Below are 22887 nucleotides of genomic sequence, written 5' to 3'. Positions count from 1 at the left end.
ATTTGATGTTTATAGATTTTCAGATTCTTATTCCATTTTTAAATTATAAACTAAAAAATATCAAGATCTCACATCCTGCTAGACGAGACTTTGTGCCAAGATATTTAACCATGCCCGGGGCCGGAAATAAAAGACAAAGAGTAGGACAGCTGCTGTACAGTCTTTTAAATGTTCGAATCGCCGCACGAGATGCAGATCACGTGGCACGGCAACAGCAGTAAGTCAGTAGGAGGAGGTAAAAAAAAAACCCTGTATTTGTTTCCCATTGTATCACCGTTTAAGAGGGGGTTTGGAGGAGTGACCGCACCTCCTTGGGGTGCGTTCAGCCCCCCTCTTCACAACGCGAGCAGAAGAATCTTTGTATGTAGTAGCATTAACAGTACCCTCTACTGGAAACAAGGGGCCCATCCTAAACCTTAAAAAAAAACAGCCCTGGACCATTATACCTTTTCCACTAAACTTTACAGTAGGCACTATGCAGTTGGAAGGTAGTGTTCTTCTGGTATCTACCAAATCCAGATTCTTTCATCAGACTGCCAGATAGTAAATTTTGATTCATCACTCCAGGGAACTTGTTTCCACTGCTCCAGAGTCCAATGGGGCCATGCTTTACACCACTCCAGTTGATGCTTGGAATTGTACATCTAAGGCTTGTGTGCAGCTGCTGGGCCATGAAAACCCATTTTATGAAGGTACCAATACACAATTCTAGTGCTGATGTTGTTTTCAGAGGCTGTTTGGAACTCGGTTGTGAGTGGTACAAGAAAGGATAGGTAATTTTTATATCCTACAAGTTTCAGTACTTGTTGGTCATGCACTGTGAGTTTGTGCAATCTAACACTTTGCGGCTGAGCTATTGTTGCTCCTACTAGCTTCCACTTCACAATAATACCACTTACAATTAAGCAGGGCAATTCTAGCAGAGCAAAAAGTTCCTATATTGACTTGAGGCAGAGGTGGCATCCTATGACAGTGCTATGTTTAAAGTCACTGAGCTCTTCAGTATAACCCCCTCTTCTGCCAGTATTTGCTAATGGAAATTGCATGGACCTCTTAACAATGGGTGTGCCCGAAACAGCTGAAGTCAATAATTTGAAGGGATATCTACAAACTTTTGATGATATATTATAGCTTATGACTAACCAGTCTTGATTTGTACTGAATACATTGTTGTTACAATTTTAGTCATCTCTAATCTTTTTAAAGGTGTTCTTGATTTGTCTACTTTTTTTCTATGTTTTCTTTTTATTTTCACTCCCATTACCTTGTCTTTCTTGATTAGACTCTGGGGTGCTGTGTTAGTCACCTGATAGTCTTCGTTTAAACCTCCTTCATGACAAAGTTTTACAACTGTGTTTTACAGCTCCCACTGATGCTACTGTTCTTGTTTGCAGTCTTTTGGACATTTAGAATTTAGGATTTTCTGGTTTTGATTATAGTTTTGGATATTAGCACCATTGTGGAATATTGGCCTAGGAGTTAATTTGACTACAGATTTGTAAGTTAATTCTTTTTTCATTTATCTTTTTTTGTTTTGACATTCTTCTTAACAGTTCCTTTGTTCTTACCTTTTCACTCTATTTATTTATGATTTTTATTTTGACCTTTCATAATTTATTCATTATTATACATTCTGTTAAAAAAAAAGTAACAAAGAAAACGTAACTATTGCTTTGGACAAGGTTTTTGACCTTCTCAACAGTGGAAATTTGTAGCAATTCTGCTATTTATCCAAATCTTATTGACCTTCTTAGGAAATTCTCTACACTCTGCATGTTGATAGTCAGCAAAGTATACTTTTATGTTTGAAACCCCTCATTGCGCATTTAATTCTAACATTTTTACTACCTACATACAACATTTACTTACATTAAATTTCAGTGATCGCAAATCTATCCAAATTTGAATGTTCTTATTAATCTTTGTATTGAGTGGACTGGCTGTAGGGTTTTTACTGTTCCTTCTAGTTTACTGTCATCATCCAGATTCTGAGTTACATTTTTATCAAGACCATTTTTAGAATTATAGGAAATGGTCCTGTTGTAATTCTGCAGCACAAAATGGTCCAAAAGGGTAGAACAAGTCTTTTAATAAATTAAACCCTGACCAGGAGCCTCATGTATAACGACGTGCATAGAATTCACACTAAAACATGCCGTATGGACAAAAGTGGAAAAATTCAGATGCAGAATACTGTGCATAAGCCAACTTCCACACACTTCCGCTCCATAAATCCCGATCAGCGTGAAAAGTAACTCATGTGCACATGCCTACCATGCCACCCTGACTCCTATACAAATCAATATAATTATCAGCTTCTGTTCAGTGTTTGGTTAAAAGAAAAAGGCAAAAGCATGTGAACAAAAGAGTTTCAATGACTGCAAAGTGGAGACATTGAAAAACGTACTATTTTTTGGCTTAAACAGTGGTATAAACAGCAAAACGAGGTTGATCGAGTGATAAACAGTGGAGGTGACACTCAAAAGTTTAAGTTCAGAAACCCGCACAGTGCCTGAAATAAAAAAGAAGTGGTCAGATATCAAAGTCGCCATGAAAAGGTGAGTCATAACCCACCATCTGAGTGTCACACAAAAGCATATTAGGGTACAGAGAAAAGAAAAAAAATATGGACACAGTGAAGAAAAAAAGGTTGAGATGTTGACTTTAATCTCGAAATTTCGTAGTTTATTTTGTCATTAAAGTAGAACGTCGTAAACATAATCTTAAAATCAATGTTTAATTTATTGGAGTTTTTCTGATCCCACCATAACTAGAGTAGCATGTTAAATGCTTTGTATTCTATGTGTTCTTCTATGTGCTCTATGTGTGTGAATCACTGCATGCTTAAACTGGCTTTCTCTCACACCGTAAGGACACAGAATACATTACATTCATGATATTACAGCTCTCTGAACAATTTAAATACTATTTATATTTGATATCATTTTCATGAAGAAATGCATTAAACATGGGGGCACAGTGGCGCAGTGGTAGCAATGAGCTGGCGCCCCATCCAGGGATTGTTCCTGCCTCCCGCAACATGCTTGCTGCGCTGTATGCGACCTTCAATGAAATAATTTATTGCAGCAGTACTGTCTCTTTCAAACGTACTAACCCCCAATTCCTGTCCTTCCCTTTCTTTCTCTATGTCACCAGTCGCCACATAATAAGCTCTTTAATAGATGTCAAACCATCTGTAGGCTTAGAATGCTGATTCTTCAAAACATTTAAGGAACACTGAAAAATGAAGAATCCATCCATCCAGGGTCACGCTAGTCCCAGCAAGCATACAGCATGAAGCAGGAAGAATCTCTGGATGGGGTGCCGGCGCATCACTACCGGGAACAGTACACATTATTTAAATGAAGTTAAAAATGTATCTGTATAATGTAATTATAACAGTTCTACCAGGAGCACTTGATGGGCTGATTCAGTGCGTTTATAGCTCTTGGGATGAAACTGTTTCTGAACCTCGAAGTCCCTGCAGGAAAGGTTTACCGGATAGGAGAAATTTAAATAAACATGAGTCCCCAGGACCTCATTGGTCACCATCTGAAACAGGCGTCACCCTAGGGAGACCGACCACAAAATGGAAAGACAGGCTTCATTGCCCTGCACAGGCGCAAATGGAGCTCAAGCTTTTAAAAGTTCAAATGCTCACAAATTGACAAAAATGCCCCTCAACAGAGAGAGAGGATAAATCATAAAACCTCTGACTTCAGAATACAAGTCCAACAAAGTATCTTTGCAGATGAAGAAAAATGGACAAATATAAAAAAGTCAAAAACGTAGGCCAAAAGGGTATGCCAGAAAGGCAATCCAAGGCAAACAAGTCCGATCAGAATCCAAAAACAAGCAATAATCCATAATAACCAGAAAATTCAAACAGTACTTAAAAGTTGCACCGTATCTCAGGAGCACAATAAATATATGTAAGGACCGAAGGAAACACAAAGTCAAAAAACAGGATGAAATTGGAAGCAATAGTCAATCAAATCCTTTAACCAAAACTGGAATCTATTCAAAAAATCAGAAGTCAGAACAGAGAGGAAAAGATCAGAAACTGGGAAGGCAACGAAATTTATTTGTCAAAACCAAAATGTGATCAAAAATTCAAAGTCAAAAAGTCAACAGTAAGGATTCATTAACTAGGATAGATTCAACAGTCTTTCACATAATGACTCAAGGCTTATCTGAAAACTCAAATTAAAATCATGCCAACCCTTAAATTAGGTCAGTGCTATGACTTCTGTCAACACAGTCCCAGCAACCAGAAGTTGAATCAAGGCAACGGAATTCACAAAACCTGAGAACCTGGAAGAAAGCACAAAATGGTGTTGCAGTAAAAATTAAATAAATTTTAAACCTCAAAAACCTTGACAATCATTCCTCATAACAGAAATGACCATGCTTACTCTCCAACATTCAATGAATCTTTGAAGGAACTCATCTCTTCTGCAAGTATATAAGGCTGAGGGCTGTCCCTTAGCACAGCTTTTTTCAACCTTTAAGTATTTGCGACACGAGTTTTCATAATAGTTTTAATCGCGTCCCCCCTATCATTTTTTGAAATGTAGATATATATTTTATTACTAGGCTGACCCGCGTTTTAAGGCGACCGACTTTTAAGTTGACCACTTCTTAAGGCAATTCAATATGTAGATTAATTTCATATTTTATACAAACTCATTAATTTGGTTATATTGCATTTGAGCATATTACTTTAATACTCGTAGTTTCTGTTATTTTTGTGATGAAATTTAAACTTTTTTTCTATATTGAGGATGCCCTTTTGAACCCCCCTGATATTTACTAAGCGGTAAGGCATTTGTACTCCATCAACATTAATTATTTCCAGAGACATAATTTTGTCTATTTTTCCAGCGCATCGCGCACAAAAGCAAGGGAACAATGGGAGCACCAGAACTCTGCTCACATCATGTCATTTTGTACCGCAAGCTGCAAGTAGTAAGTCTGTGATAAGCGGAATACCGCTACGCTTTCCACTCACGGGATGGAAGGACAATCCCGAGCGCTTTTATATTGAAGGATACCTACTTAACTTTTATCAACATTTATCTAACTCTATATTTATTGTTCTAGTATCAGAATGTAGTTTAAGTTCATTTGTTTTCATTTCAACAGATATTTTCTTGTTTTCTTTTTTCACATCTTCGCGTCCCTCTTTTTGTTACTTTTCACCCCCCTAGGGGGGTCCGTCCCACAGGTTGAGAACCACTGCCTTAGCAGTTGCAGCCTGATATCTCCGCCTCTTGGGGTTCAATACACAAAAACAAAGGGAATATAGTCTGTCACATACGTGTGCATGGCAGCCAGCCACAGGGACCAAAAGAAGGGAAATCCATGCCCAGCCAGGGAGTGGTGGGGTGCATTCAACCCTCTTTTTTGTGCCCACAGACCAGACACAGGAAATCCCATTGGAATTCGAACATGTAACTTCCTCATCAACTCCGAGGACTACACTTCTTGTTCCAGTCCCGAGGACTACATCACTTCCTCAAACCTCCCTATAAAACCCCACTCCCTTCCTCTGTTAAGCAGTTCTGTTTTGGACTCAGTATTGTGAACATCTCTGTGATATTCAAAAAATTTTTGCAGCCAGGAATATTATTGGCTGCCCTAAACCTTATTGGGGTGTGTCGAGTCTGTTTTATTTCACAAGTCTTAAGGATCATATACACAATATTTTACAATTAAATAATATGTACTGTCATGCACAAGCTTCGGAAGTGTCTCACCAGTGTTAGTATAATAAAAAAATTGGGAGAATGTGTTTTCTGTGACACAGCCATGAACCCAATTATGTTTTCTTAAAAGTGGAGAAGAACTCCCCAGAAGACAGTTGACATCATTACCTCTTCTTCCCTGGTTATCCCTGTCTCTTCCATCTTAACCTTCTGTTTAAATGCAAGCCATATCTGAAGTCACCGTTTATTCATTCTCCAGCATCAAGAGAGGACACATCATTTGTGATCTGGTCTCTTTTTTGACTGCAGAGTGTGATACAAACCTTCTATTTCAAGGAGTTACCTCTGTTTGTCTTTTTTTTTCATCTTGGACACTAAATGGGGTCTCTCCTAGAACACAACTACTTTTCCACTTCTCCTTTCTTTATATATAGTATGTAAAAACAATGTCAAAAACAATTATACAAGAAACATATAAAAAACCACAATTAACAAACAACTATAAACATCAAAATATGCAGTACTTAAGACAAGGAATAAACCCTGGCTGAAACATAACATAAATCCCAGCACTAATGCCTGTGGGGGGCACTCATTTTATCATCGCTTAATTCTGAATGTTCCTTGTTCAATAAGACTTTGCTTTAAGTGTATAAGACAACTTTTCATCCACCTGCTTGTACACACTGCGCCTTAAACTCTCAATTCTTTTAGTCTCTTAAGTGCAGAGTTGGAACTGGAAGATGGGGGCCCCTAGGCTAGGAACATTTTTGGGGCACTACCTACACAAAATACTACACATGCACATCATCTTCAAGGGCTCAGAGTCACACAGAGTTAAGAATATGACTACTACAGAGTCTTAGCATTAAAACGAAGGGCAAAAATCTGAAGAACAGAAAAATATATGGGTTTACTCTCTGAAATTATGAGAGACAAAGTATTTTGCAGCAAAGTTTGTATCTTTAATTAGCCATTTGCCATTAGCCATTGCTGACATTGCTGCATAGATGACAAGTAATCAAGTAATAGATAGATAGATAGATAGATAGATAGATAGATAGATAGATAGATAGATAGATAGATAGATAGATAGATAGATAGATACTTTATTAATCCCAAGGGGAAATTCACATAATCCAGCAGCAGTATACTGATACAAAAAACAATATTAAATTAAATAGTAATAAAAATGAAAAAAATTAAAATAAAATTAATGTTCGCATTTACTCCCCCGGGTGGAATTGAAGAGTTGCATAGTGTGGGGGAGGAACGATCTCCTCAGTCTGTCAGTGGAGCAGGACAGTGACAAAAGTCTGTCACTGAAGCTACTCCTCTGCCTGGAGATGACACTGTTAAGTGGATGCAGTGGATTCTTCATGATTGACAGGAGTTTGCTTAGTGCCCGTCGCTCTGCCACAGATGTTAAACTGTCCAACTTTAATCCTACAATGGAGCCTGCCTTCTTAACAAGTTTGTCCAGGCGTGAGGCGTCTTTCATCTTTATGCTGCCACCCCAGCACACCACCGCATAGAAGAGGGCACTCGCCACAACCGTCTGGTAGAACATCTGCAGCATCTTACTGCAGATGTTGAAGGATGCCAACCTTCTCAGAAAGTATAGTCTGCTCTGACCTTTCTTACATAGAGCATCAGTATTGGCAGTCCAGTCCAATTTGTCATCCAGCTGCACTCCCAGATATTTAAAGGTCTGCACCCTCTGCACACAGTCACCTCTGATGATCACAGGGTCCATGAGGGGCCTAGGCCTCCTAAAATCCACCACCAGCTCTTTGGTCTTGCTGGTGTTAAGGTGTAAGTGGTTTGAGTCGCACCATTTAACAAAGTCTTTGATTAACTTTCTGTACTCCTCCTCCTGCCCACTTCTGATGCAGCCCACAATAGCAGTGTCATCAGCGAACTTTTGCACGTGGCAGGACTCCGAGTCATATTGGAAGTCTGATGTATATAGACTGAACAGGACCGGAGAAAGTACAGTCCCCTGCGGTGCCCCTGTATTGCTGCACACAATGTCAGACCTGCAGTTCCCAAGACGCACATATTGAGGTCTGTCTGTAAGATAGTCCACAATCCATGCCACAAGGTGTGAATCTACTCCCATCTCAGTCAGCTTATCCCTAAGGAGCAGAGGTTGGATGGTGTTGATCATTACAAGCCAAGCATTGAAAGGGTAACTAGAAAACCCTAATACAAATGCCTACAAAAACAAGAATATTAAATACTGCAAAGTTTATGTTGCATATTAACAGAAGCACTTGCTTTTCAAAATGCTGCTTTCCTGGGTTTCTTTGCAGCAAAGTCTTTCATCACATCACTAAATTCCAACTTCCGAACCAGATCACTCTCAACTGATATCAGAGTCAAATGATTCAGTCTTTCCTGTCCCATGGTGGATCTGAGCATATTCATCACTAGCTTGAGCTTGTGGAAATATCACTTACCACTTACAACTGTGACCAACAGTTTCAGGTAAAGCCTGAAAGCAACATCTATATTTGGGAAGATATCCATCCATTAATTATCCATCTATATCGTAACTACAGGGTCACAGGGATCAGCTGGAGCCAATCCCAGCCAACGCAGGGCGCAAGGCAGGAAACAAACCCTGGGCAGGGCGCCAGCCCACCACAGGGCACATACACACACACCCACACACCAAGCATACACTAGGGACAATTTAAAATCGCCAATGCACCTAACCTGCATGTCTTTGGACTGTGGGAGGAAACTGGAGTACCCGGAGGAAACCCACGCTGACACGGGGAGAACATGAAAACTCCAAGCAGGGAGGACATTTTGAGAAGATATGCTGCAGGTAAGTTTTTTTTCTAAAAAACTGGAATGAATGAAACACCTTTAGTGCTTATGAATTCGCTAAAATGGACAATCTCCTAACCACTGTGTCACTGTGCCTCAAACAACAAAATAGGCCACTGGAACAAATGCCACAAACAAAATGCAATAAATGGTCTGATGATATATATATATATATACTGTATATAAAATCACGCACATGAGTACAGGAGGCAGCATAAGGGCTCTTGTGAGGTAATTACCCGCCTTCTCCTCTTCTCCCTCAACAGACGGAATGGACTTGTATCTGAAAAGACGATTAACCTGATCTTTTCAAAAAAAAGAACTTTTTGTTATTTTCTTATTAATATATGGGGTCACCAATATATATATATTGTGATAGATGGCCGGCTGTTCAACCCGGTCGTGACATCCCAGAGCAAGAAGAATGGAGGAAGGCAGGTTTTTCTGGCTGCTGCCTCCCCCGGGGCACTAGGTGGCAGCTCCCCTTGGACAGCAATGGTTCCCCAGATTCCCTCAGGGCATCCTTGGACATGGAGACCGTTTCCTCAGCCCTTTTGGAAGCCTTGGGTGCCAACAGGGGGAGCTCACACAGAGACTTGGGGATTTATATTATTACTACAACCCAGAAGTACTTCAGAGTCATAAGGATGGAAGCCCGCAGTACTTCCAGGCTATTTGAGAACTGAGGATGTGGCATTTACCCAAAAGAACAAAAGGAGTACTTTTGGGTCACAGACTATTAAAGGACTATGGGAAAACAAGCAAGCTGAGCCGGAGTTGGGTGGTAGAGTGACGGAGCTGCTGGGTGGAGAGGAGGATATTGTTACTGATTATTGTTTATTATTATTGTATTATTGGAGAATTGTAGAGTGTGCGGTGCTTTGTGCACTTTATTGAAGAAAACATTAAAATTCTTCTTGGTGTTTTTTATAAGTGTGTCTTGGACGTCTGTCTGGTGGGTTTAATGGGGCAACAGGGCCTCTAGTGTCCACAATATATATATCAGACAGTAGCTCCAAACAACTATGTAAAAAGAAATCACAGCAGCATAGTCCTCCAAGTCCTTTATCGCTTCCTCTCTGCCTCTCCCGAGTTCCTGTCACTACTAGCAATCAGTGAAGCAAGAGATCAGCAATAATGTCATGATTAGCTGTCTTTTTTAATTTTGTGTAGCTTTAACTGGATTCGTTTTCAATAAGTTGATGTCCAGATAGGAGTTTTAAACTTCAGAGAATCTAAAAGTGACATTTTATGGTGAAATGAAAAGCTAGAATATTTACTCTCATGCCATGACATCATTTTTGTTTGTTATTTTACCAAAGTGATTGTGTTGGGCATCGCCATGGTGATCTATCCCAGTGCTACCCAGAAATGCGTGACATGTGTCATGCTAGCCTTGCAAAGCATCGTGGGTTGCTGTGGAAGAAAAGTTTGACTAAGCTGGCCACATGGCAGACTCTTAGGAAATTATTTACTAAACAAGTTCACTAACAAACCCAGCAACATTTCTGTTGAAAACTCTTTTTTTGGGCCCCCTTGCTGGTCCAGTCTCCTGCCTACTGACCCGGTAAAGCCCTTGCATGCTTATGTGATACAATAAGAAGAGCATTCAGAAAATCAAAATACATAATCTATACTAATAAAAGGTAAAGCCCTCACTGACTCACTCATCACTAATTCTCCAACTTCCCATGTAGGTAGAAGGCTGAAATTTGGCAGACTCATTCCTTACAGGTTACTTACAAAAGTTAAGCAGGTTTCATTTCGAAATTCTACGCGTAACAGTCATAACTGAATCCTACTTACGTACATATATACGTCCATAGCCTGCAGCTCGGTCTCTGTGTGAGGCGGAGTTGCGTCCTCCATCCCCACACCTCCCACGTAATTGGCTGCCTGCCCATATAAGGCCGTCCGTTGCTCCGGTCTCTTCATTCCCTTCCTTGCTTCGCCACGGTATTCATGTCTCCTTGCTGATAACTGCAGCCTTTTTATTTAATCCACAGCTTCTCCGCTGTTTTATTACGATTATAGTTATTGTGTAGGTATTTTAGACTTACTTTACATTGTTCAGGTACCCATTTCCTTTACCATTCCAACTGTACCCCGATTAACATATCTATCGAGGTGATCACCATCGATCAAAGAACTGTCACTTACCGAGTAGTTTCCATGCCCGGAGATGCCGCCTGCCTTTCTGACACATGATATCCAATATGGTGTTCCACAAGGCTCTATCCTGGGTCCGCTGTTATTCTCAATCTACATGCTTCCGTTAGGTCAGATTATCTCAGAGCACAATGTGAGCTACCACAGCTATGCTGATGAGACACAGCTGTACTTATCAATAGCACCTGATGACCCCGATTCTATTGATTCACTAACACAATGTCTGACTTGTATCTCAGAATGGATGAATAGTAACTTTCTCAAGTTAAATAAAGAGAAAACTGAAATCTTAGTGATTAGCAATAATGGATACAATGAGGCTATTAGAAACAAACTGGTTACATTAGGATTAAAAGTCAAGACAGAGGTAAAAATCTTAGAGGTAATTGTTGACTGTAATCTGAATTTTAAATCGCATATTAATCAGATCACTAGGACAGCAAATTTTCACTTAAGAAACATAAGTAAAGTTAGACCTCTTATATCACTGAAAGATGCTGAGAAATTAGTTCACGCGTTTGTTTTCAGTTGACTAGATTACTGTAACGCACTCCTCTCAGGACTACCTAAAAAAGACATAAATCGTTTGCAACTAGTGCAGAATGCAGCTGCTAGAATCCTAACTAGGAAAAGAAAATCTGAACACATTACTCCAGTTTTGATGTCACTACACTGGTTACCTGTGTCATTCAGGATTGACTTTAAAATTCTGCTTATGGTTTATAAAGCCTTAAATAATCTCGCCCCATCTTATATATCGGAATGTCTGACACCTTATATTCCAAATCGTAACCTCAGATCCTCAAATGAGTGTCTCCTTATAATTCCCAAAACAAAACTTAAAAGAAGTGGTGAGGCGGCCTTCTGCTGCTATGCACCTAAAATCTGGAATAGCCTGCCAATAGGAATTCGCCAGGCTAATACAGTAGAGCAGTTTAAAACACTGCTGAAAACATATTACTTTAACATGGCCTTTCTATAACTTCAATTTAATTTAATTTAACTTAATCCTGATACTCTATATGTTCAATTTCCTCATAATAACTATTCATGGTGGCTCTAAAATCCGTACTGACCCCTACTCTCTTTTCTGTTTCTTTTCCGGTTTCTTTGTGGTGGTGGCCTGCGCCACCACCACCTACTCAAAGCTTCATGATGCTCCAACAATGATGGATGGATTTAAAGGCAGAAGTCTACGTGACCATCATCATCATCAAGCCCTTCCGTGAGAACCCTAAATCCAAAGAGGACTGTTTCATTTATGTTAGGTAGAATGCCCAGAGGGGACTGGACGGTCTCATGGTCTGGAATCCCTACAGATTTTATTTTTTCTCCAGCCGTCTGGAGTTTTTGTTTTTCTGTCCCCTGGCCATTGAACCTTACTCTTATTCGATGTTAATTAATGTTGATTTATTTTGTTTTCTTATTGTGTCTTTTATTTTTCTATTCTCTATTATGTAAAGCACTTTGAGCTACTGTTTGTATGAAAATGTGCTATATAAATAAATGTTGTTGTTGTTTACATTCTCTGTGTTACATATTGCACGGCGATATCAGGCTCACTCTTGATATCACTGAGGAACATTGTGTCTTATGTAGTGAATGACTGGGACAGGTTCAAGATGTGGACTGATGATGGTACAGGAGATAATTATACTACAGAGGAGCACTATAAGAGTAAAATGCTTAAGCCATTCAACTATACTTCTTCATGTGAGTTGATGGCTGCTGCTGAAGTGTTCAGTTGTCGCTTTCAAGTGTACCGAAATGGCCAAATATTTTACACCTTTGGAGAACCACCAATGCCTCTTAAACATCTTAGATTTACAGGTGACGATTTGAGCAGTGGACACTTTGATGTTTATGAATGTTTCAACTCTCAAAAGCTGGATGTGAAGTTATCAATGAAGCCGGTAGTATGCTTACAACGCTTGACAGATGCCGAATGTCACTTCAACACAAGTCCTGCAAATACTAACATAATTGAAACAAACCATGAAACTCAAACCGATTATGACAGCAGCAATCCAAGCTGTGAGAAAACAGTAAAAAGGAGGCGTGTCAGACGTCGTGGTACATTTTGTGATGCAGCTAGAAGAAAACAACTTTGTGACGCTGCCGCCAAATACTCCCAGAAAAATCCACAAGTTAATAGACATGCAGTTGCTAAATAATCGCAGGCAAATCCACAACTTAATAGAGACGCTGCCGCTAAATTCTCGCAGGCAAATCCACAAGTTCATAGAGATGCTGTCGCTAAATATTTGCAGGCAAACTACAAGTTAATACTGAGAATGCCTGTTAAACATCTTAGATTCTCAAGTAGCAATTTGGGTAGTGAACACTTCAATGAATAAAACCTGTTATCTTTACAACTGTTGACAAACATGGAATGTAACTTGAACACAACACATCCTCCAAATACGAACCTGATTGAAAGAAATAATGATAATCAAATCCTTGATGACAGCAACATTCATAACAGTGACAAAACAATTACATTGACAATCATATTATGTTATTTTTAAAATGTTTCCTTTTCTTTTTCATAACTTCTTTAACACACTACTTCTCCGCTGCGAAGCGCGGGTATTTTGCTACTATCATATAAAAGGTGTTTTTATTCCTTCCGCGAAGAATTTGATAATATTAATGAAACATCTCCTCCATCTGAAACTGTGTTGACTCTTTAACAACAGCTACATTTTTAAATGTGCTGCTCAATGTTTTCTGTCACGATTATCTTCATTAATTTACCCATGTCGCATGATCAGCTTACTGGTCTATATAAGCTTACTGGTTTCATATAACAGGAAAAATTTAGCTTCAGATCTTAAGGATTTCAGTTTGCAGTGGTCTTTGAATGAAGACAATGATTTGTATATGTCATTACCAATCTCCTTAAGCACTCTACCACTCTGCAAGTAGTACATATTTGGCCCATACTAGTGAGGCAGTGACCCTCCATTTCCACATCTGAAGGGCAGATAACAGTGCACTATGTGTAAAGCCTAAAAAAGTAGCAGACCAATGCCTACAAAAGAGTGAAGTAAGATTTCTTACCACAAAGGCCCAACTGCATTGTTGCCATTCATTTTTTGTTATTTTGAGACTGGGCCACATGTTACCATATACAGAAGCATCCAAACTCCCACATCTTTTTTGTTTATCCTGGCATCCTATTTCTTCTTAAACAAGCTTAACAAGTCTGTTCTTGATTGATCCCCTGATTCCTTATCTGCTCAGCAATGCATTTTTCTCCAGACTTTCTTGATTTAAAATGTGTACAGGCCATTAGCATTGCTAAACATTTTCCCCAGACCTTTCTTTCATAGAATGTGTGCAGGCCATTTACCCTACAATAGATTTTTCACAAGTCCTTTTTCTCATGGAATGTGTGCAGTCCATTTCTTCTTTAAAATCTGATATTAGTGGTGTTCAAACTCTCTTAGTTTTTACCTATCATTTGGATGATGTATTTTATGGCTCCACAACAGTACAGCCTTAATGATCTTCCCCTCTCCAGTTTATGCTTTTAATTTAGAATTGTCTTTTGTGTCAGAGCACACTGTCCAACATAGTGATTTTACTTTTGATATTGTCTTTGCTAAATTTATTATGGTGAATAAGTAAATGTAAGTAAAACAAGCAGCTTGAACTGTATGCCATTCATTTTGCCAGCTGTAATAATCAGTACATTTTCACATTTCCTCTCAAGAAGCCATAATGACATTTCCATCTCGTAGTGACCTTCATCTAATGTCTCTTGCCTATAGAGCTAGCTAATAACCTTTGCTGTCTTTCCTAAGAGTTCAGCGGAAGGTGTCCTCTGCATATTTTACATTGTGACCACCAGGGGGGCATTGTGGAACCCCAAAACTCAGATACAACCTCACAGACACAAGTCCCAATATAAATAAAAGGTTTATTAACAATAATACCTTACACAAGGGCTTCAAAAATGGCATACAAATACAGTTATTCTTCCTGCTCTATTCTTCCTCTCCACACCTCTCAGACAAGCTTTATCAGTCCTCCACACTCAACTCAAATTCACCTGGATGGGGTTGGGCAGCTCCCTTTATCTTGAACCCAGGAGTACATCTTGTGCCATGGCATGGAAGCACTTTCGGGTCAATTTAAAGTCCCATAAAGTAAGGAGCATAACTCCCTGCAGCACCCTTTGGCAGCACCCACACAACCCATCAGGGCTGCCTCACTGCACTACAGTTCCCAGCATTCCTTGCGGGTATCTGAATGGGTCCTGAAGCCTATGGATGCTGCCATCTAGCAGGTCAGTGGAGCATATAGCTTTGAAATGGAGCCTCTCCTGATCTCTGTCTTACACTGGCCTCCTTGCTAGATAAGGGAATGGAACTAATTCTGGCCAGTACGCCAGCAGCCTATGCATGTTGTCCTTAACATCACTCTTTTGCTAATTCACACTGTGATGCCCCATGTATCCGCATTCCTGCCATCCTTCTTCTTTTCCACAGCATCTATAGTTATGAACCGCAATTGACAAGGATAATGAGGACACAAACAACAAGCTGGCACAAAGTGCATTATGTGTTTATTGAAATGAAGGACAGTGTTCAAAACTAAGTAGGGTGAAGGTCAGTTTTTCAATAATAAATCATCCATAAAAAGCAGTGTTCTATGAGGAAGTTAAAAACTGAATAATAGAAGAAATCAATAACCCAATAAAACCAAGGATGCAAGCAATATGAGAACCAGCCTTTTATCTCCTAACACATTGCTTCTCTCCCTTTCTCTCTCCCTTGTCTTGCCATGCTCACCCACCTCCTAGGTATACTTAGAAGGGCTGAGACAAAAATGAGTATATTCAACATATGACTCACCATCCCACATATGACTCTGTCAAACTACTGCTTCCATCGTTTTCTGCAGGTCCCCTTGAGAATTCGATGACTCCTGCTTCCATTTTTCAAAAACAGTGATCCGGTTCACTGTGATACCTTCCATTCACACTGGCTCCCACCCAATTCTGTTCCCACACTCTTTGCACTCATCTTTCCTCCTCGATTTCATTTCTCTGTACATTTTCTTCGCACTCCATCTTTTTTATCCTCCCTTTCTGTCTTACCTTTTATCCTTGTGGATGCAGGTACTTTTACCAATGACCCATTTAGCATCAATGGAGAACGGCTGGACTGATCATGCAGGCATGTGAACAAACAATTAACAATTTCTCCATGAAACACTCCAGGGACCCTCAGCTCTCTCCATGCATGCACCTACACATACAAAGTCTGAGTACCACTGCTTTTCACAAATCGAGGATCCTTGCGGACCAAAACACACACACGCCAACTACCAATATAGTACATCATGTCAATAACGATTATACTTTGTAAAACAAGACTGGGACATGTCATGCATATTCCTTATTCAAGTTATATAGTGAAAGCCTTACTTAAAAGTATAAAGATGTCAGAAGGTTTTATTTCATTTTGAAAGGAAATACCCACCTCATTCCATTCTGTCTTTCCCCACCTCTTTTAATGCCACCTTCGTCTGTCTCATTAACCTCATACCCACACTGTTCTAATTCATCTCACCATTATTGTCTGATGTATTGAATCATATGTTAATAAGAATTGCTAGTAATAAGCCATCTCAGTTTCACCCAGTGTTTGTTTAACCTTCCACTTTACACTGTAATAAACTTACAAAGACATGCAAAATAGTTTAAAATAAATTAGGGAAACGTAAGTGTTTTAATATACTGAATATAAAGAATGGTATTTTATAGTAGTACAAGAGGTTCATATGCGTTCAGTGTAATAAACTAGCATAAAGGAGATTTGAATCCAGAGTGGGGATAAGACAGAAATGTACAGTAAGAGAGAGATCTGAAGCAAGTGAAAAAGGGACTGGTGTTAGAAATTTTTTAAATCCAACAGAAATCAAAAGAGATAAAAAAAAAGTGCATATATTTATACGTTATGAGAAATGACAACCAAAAATAAAGATGTTTAGAAGAGTGAACACAAACTGAAGCCTTGAACTATGTGCTGAATGGAATTTCATGACTTAGTTTACTGACCCCCATGACCCTTTAGTTAAGATATAACGGGCTGGATAATGGATAGATGGATGGATAGTTTACTGACATGATTTTTTAGCATTGTTTAGGAAAGTATTATGCCCAGAGCCACAATAATCTTAAACACTGTAAAACCAAAAGGTGAATTTTAACTGTTACTACTACTGAAACTTTGGTTCATTAAATAATCTAAACTAATAAAAGGCAAAGCCCTCACTGACTCACTCAACACTAATTCTCCAACTTCCCGTGTAGGTAGAAGGCTGAAATTTGACAGGCTCATTCCTTACAGGTTACTTACAAAAGTTAAGCAGGTTTCATTTCGAAATTCTACGTGTAACGGTCATAACTGAATCCTACTTACGTACATATATACGTCCATAGCCGTGTGAGGCGGAGTTGCGTCCCCCAATCCCACACCACCCACATAATTGGCTGACTGCCCATATAAGGCCGTCCATCGCTCCGGCCTCTTCATTCCCTTCCTTGCTTCGCTGTGGTATTCATGTCTCCTTGCTGATAACTGCAGCCTGCTTATTTAATCCACGGCTTCTCCGCTGTTTTATTGTGCTGATAACTGCAGCCTTTTTATTTAATCCACGGCTTCTCCGCTGTTTTATTGTTCGTTTATAACGATTATAGTTATTGTGTAGGTATTTTAGACTTAGTTTACTGTTCAGGTACCCATTTCTTTTACCATTCCAACCGTACCCCCATTAACATGTCTATCTAGGTGATCACCATCGATCAAAGAACTGTGGTTTCCATGCCCAGAGATGCCACCTACCTTTTCCATTCTCTGTGTTACATATTGCACGGCCATATCAGGCTCAATCTTGATATCTGGAGGAACATTGTGTCTTATGTATTGAATGACTGGGACAGGTTCAAGGTGTCGACTGATGATGGTACAGGAGATAATTATACTACAGAGGAGCACTAGAAGAGTGAAATGCTTATGCCCTTCACCTATGCTTCTGCATGTGAGTTGATGCCTGCTGCTGAATTGTTCGGTTGTCGCTTTCAAGTGTACCAAATTGGCCAAATATTTTACACCTTTGGAGAACCGCCAAAGCCTCTTAAACATCTTAGATTTACAGGTGACAGTTTGAGTAGTGGACACTTTGATGTTTATGAATGTCTCAACTCTCAAAAGCTGGATGTGAAGTTATCGATGAAACCGGTTGTGTGCTTACAACGCTTGACAGATGCCGAATGTCACTTCAACACAACAAGTCCTGCAAATACTAACGTAATTGAAACAAACCATGAAACTCAAACCGATTATGACAACAGCAATCCCAGCTGTGAGAAAACAGTAAAAGGTAGGCGTGTCAGACATCGTCGTACATTTTCTGATGCAGCTACACGGAAACAACTTTGTGACAAATACTCACAGGCAAATCCACAAGTTCATAGAGACGCTGTCGCTAAATATTCGCAGGCAAATCCACAACTTAATACTGGGAATGCCTGTTAAACATTTTAGATTCACGAGTACCGATTTGGGTCGTGAACACTTCGATGAATGAAACCTGTTATCTTTACAACGGTTGACAAACATGGAATGTAACTTGAACACAACACGTCCTCCAAATATGAACCTGATTGAAAGAAATAATGGTAATCAAATCCTTGATGACAGCAACACTCATAACAGTGACAAAACAATTACATTGACAATCATATTATGTTATTTTTAAAATCTTTCCTTTTCTTTTTCATAACTTATTTAACACACTACTTCTCCACTTTGCTAGTATTATATAATATAAACCATTTATTATATACAATGCATCATTTCTCAGAGTTTTACTAGTGAGATAAAATGAGCGTAATTATGAGGTGAAAGCCAGAGCAGCAGAGAGAGAAAGAGGGGGAGATATGGCCAGTATAGCTACAAGAAGTACATGAAGTTATAAGAGGATTATTTCAGAGATTGAGAGAGATACAGTTTACCTTGGATTAACTTCAGGTCAAAAAGCTATTACTAGTGAGCATTTCAACCCATAAGGAAAATAACAGAATTAAAGAACTTGACAAAAATAAAAATTAATTCTATAACTGATTAACTAACAGTTAAATTCATCTAATTTGCAAATAAAGAACAAGGAAGGCAAAATTCATGAACCTAAAAAGACAAGACAGTGAATGTTGACTATTCAACTTGCAAAAGAAGACCAAAGGGAGCAGAAGAACATATCTTTGAGCCAATGTCACTGCACAGAAGAAGTGGCTGCCAGAGATTTAAGTAGCCCTCAGGTACTATACCCAAGGCTGATGATGTTGTTAAACTATTTTATGACTTTGTTTCATTTTGAGTTTATGATTCAATTCATTTTTATTTTTGTGATGGAGTTGTCATGCTTCCACCATTTTGATGATGTCATTTTGGTGGCCATCTTTGTTGTGGCTTGAGTGACCATTTTTAGTCAGGTGACCCTGATCTTGTGATGTGTGACATTACTTCTGCCAGCATATATAAAGATGGGGGCATAACCTCTTGTAATCCTAGTTTTGGGAATTTCAAAGGAATTACTTGTTGCATGTGTTCAGATTTACTTTGGTTAGGGAGCTATTCTTGGTTAATTTTATTTCTAAGCTCTGATCAGATTTTTTATGGATATTTAAAAAAATCTAAATAATTGATACAGGGCCTTAAGGAACAATCCTGCTTTTCTACAAAAAAAAATCAACAGCCTCTGTAGGACTTTGAGAAAATCTAATAAAGCTATTTGCTAAATGTTTCTGTATATTCACCATCCATTGCTTTGGTTTCAGGTTTAAGAAAGGGTAGAGATTTTTACTTTAGGTAGCATAGCACCAGGCAATAATCCAATTGAACAATCATATGGACAATGTGCAGGACAGATCAGATATTTAATTTTGCTACAGTAAGACAATCAATAAATAAGAAATATTCAGGTGGTAATATCTTAGGGTCAGAACAGCAAATATCAGCAGGGGTGCCTAATTTGATACAATTCTGAAAACATGATGGACCCCAGGAAACTACCTCTTTATTAAATTTTAATTAAAAGTAGGAGAACATAACTGAAGCCACAGGAAACCTAAAAGGTGAGTCATAAATACTGTAAACGCTCTGTAAAGCACTTTGAGCTACATCCTTTGCTTGAAAATGTGGTATAGAAATAAATGTTGTTGTAATAAGAAGCAATTTCTTCCAAATGCAAACAACCAGTTTGAAGTGTTATAAGAGGCATAACAAATTTTCCCAAACCTTTCCTAGTAGGACTACTGTTTACACTCAAAGGTTTTTACTTTCTTTTTAGTCAATTTTTCTTAAGGTGCCAACTAAAGTGACAATTAAGGCATGATAGTGAAATGACCCATTGACTTTAATTGCTAAATTTAAAAAACTAAGAGACTGGGATTCATTAAAAATATCCAATCTACTAAACAATACATTATAGTGTCTCTTAAACTTTTTATAACCTAAGGTTTGAACATATTGCAACAACATGGCTAGATATTCTATAATATAAATATAAACCTTCAGCGAAGGGCTCTTTCCATTCCTCTAAACTAAGACAAGATTTTCTTGATCTGAAAGTATCTGGTTGTGCGCTCTCATCTGATTGAAAAGACCTCAGGCATTAATGTTACTACTTTAATTAGTTGCCTCAACCAAGAAAGAAATTGTTTCTTTAAAAAAGATGTTCCTGAATACAGCAATAAACTCCTGACTTTCTTGGAGCTGTTCAATTTCTAAATATATCCTTTCCACCTCAGGTTTCTATTAATAGCAAACAGCTTGTGCCAAGATTGTGAATATTGTGACTGGGGGTCAGGCTTATAAAACTTGTATACATATAAAAAGACACTCAAAATGTGCATATGCAACTTTCCTGATGCAAAATTGTGCACATATTTGCACCCATCTGTATGCTAAATATTGGAGAAACCTGAAAATGATGACATAATTGATAAAGTGGGGAAATTCAGCCAAACCAGCTAAATGATGACCCACGTGAATAATAATTCATAACACCGAGCCACTATTCTTATGTGCGTTGATGTAAAAAACATATTAAACCTCAAAAGTGATGAATATGATGTATAGACTATTTTAGTTCTCTTTTAAGAGGGACAATAATGTGTTTTCACACTTAAAATCTTTTTTGTTTTTCTATCAGTTTAGGATACCTGTTCTCACCTCTCAGGATTAGAAACCAAAGCACATTAAAAACACAGGCATGATTTGCTCTCCTATGTGCAGAAAGCTATAAACGTCAAGCCCTACAGCCTATTCATAGCCTAATGGTTTGGTACAACATGGCTTGTTTGGCACTGCATGAAGACTGCGCAAACAGTCATATATGGAGAGTGTGGACCACCCAGGCTGGCACAGCCACCTTAACCCATCATAGACAAGCATGGAGCACAAGTTCAAGGCACACAAGTTTCATTTTTTCTTTTCCCGAATGGGGAATAGTCTTCCCCATTCTAACAGGTACAACACAGTCCATAGCACAGCACAAACACAATATTTTTCCTTTTCTCTTTCAGTTCTCCATTCCATTACTCTAGTCAAGCTTCGTCCTCCTCCTCCTGACTCTGGTTTATCAAGTAGTGGCTGCTGGCTCCTTTTATAAGGCACCTACAAGTGCTCCAGGTGCTCAATTACTTATTTCCTGCAGCACTTCCGGGTGTGGCGTTAGAACTGCCCATAAGGGCTCAGCAGCTCTTGTTGCAGCACCCCCTGGCAGCGCCTGCAGATCCCAACAGGGCTGCACCAAACTCCAACTCTCTTGAAGCCCTGCAAGAGTCCGAGGCACTGCTGCAACCCAGGGGGGTTGCTTTCTAGCATCCCATGGGAGGTAATGCTCTGGCCACGCTTGCTCCCCTGGTCCTCCCAGCGTGGAGGTGTCCCAACTGGGCAAGGGTCCCAGCTGCACACTACAAGAGAATGAGCTTTTAGGGCCTGGTCATATTTTGTGTCCATGATAATGTCTGGCTTATGAGCCAGCTTAGACTTTCAAAGCCATTCTCTTGGAACTTGGTACTTAGCATTACACTTCTCGAAATTAGGCTGTACCTGTTCATATGCAGATTTAACAACACTTGGCATTCTCACAGCAGGCACCAACTAGAGACAACTGGCTGACAGGTCAGGAAAATCTCATCCAGGTTTCAGCTCCACCATGCCCGCTGTGATGGAAGCCATAAATCAACTGATGCGGCACTACATTCATTTTCTGTATGGATTGGTTGTACATGCTGTGGAAGAAAAATAAGCCACGATATTTTTACAAAAGGAGGTCTTTGTTAACATTAAAGTCCTAAATTCCCAAATTACACAGCGTGCACTCTATATAGCTTGAAAATTCCCCCACTTCTCTTAGCCAAATTAATACCCAAATTGCTTAGTTCATAACAAAAAAGAGTTAAGTCATGTCTGTTGACTTTTTGATGACCCTTGTGGTATAGTGGGTCCATGGCTCAGAAAAAAGTACCAATATAAATAAATACATAATTAGCCAGCTCGCTCTCCATGGGTATGCATGCTTATGTGCTGCTGGAGGTTGCTGAAGTAATTGGGGGCAAGACGCACCTACATGTGAGGGTGCAGTCTGTCTCAATTGCTTCATCGGCTTCCTGCGGTGCATGATTGAGATGCTGCACCTACAGAGGCATATAAGAAAGAGGCGGCACAAAAAAAAGGGAGAAGAAATGAAAAGGAGGAGAAAGAATGAAAAGAGAAACGGAGGTTAAAGGATGGAGAGAGAGAAGGCAGGAACTACAGAGAGCCAGTGCAAATAAACGAGAAAGAGAGAGGGCGGACAGCTGGGAGGAAGGGAGCATGCGGCCAGTGCTCAGGGGCTGATGGCCACTCCAACTAAGTGACCTGGAAGCTGAAGTTTTGTAAGCGCTGCTCTGTTGGAGTGACTCACCGGAGAGAGGCAGTGCAGCTGCTGGCAAAGGAGAGCCTCAGTGAGGCTTCCAACAGGAGGTGCCATGTACCGCAGGAATGTTAGTCGCGAGGCAAAGGCTTGGGGATCATGCCCTGCCAGGAGCAGGAGATAACTACAGGGGCCCAAGCCCAGGAGCAGTGCTGAAAGTAGGCTGAACTGCCATTTA

Source organism: Polypterus senegalus, chromosome 1 (assembly GCF_016835505.1).
Source record: "Polypterus senegalus isolate Bchr_013 chromosome 1, ASM1683550v1, whole genome shotgun sequence".
Classification (NCBI taxonomy): Eukaryota; Metazoa; Chordata; class Cladistia; order Polypteriformes; family Polypteridae; genus Polypterus; species Polypterus senegalus.
Note: the sequence above shows the minus strand (reverse complement) of the source record.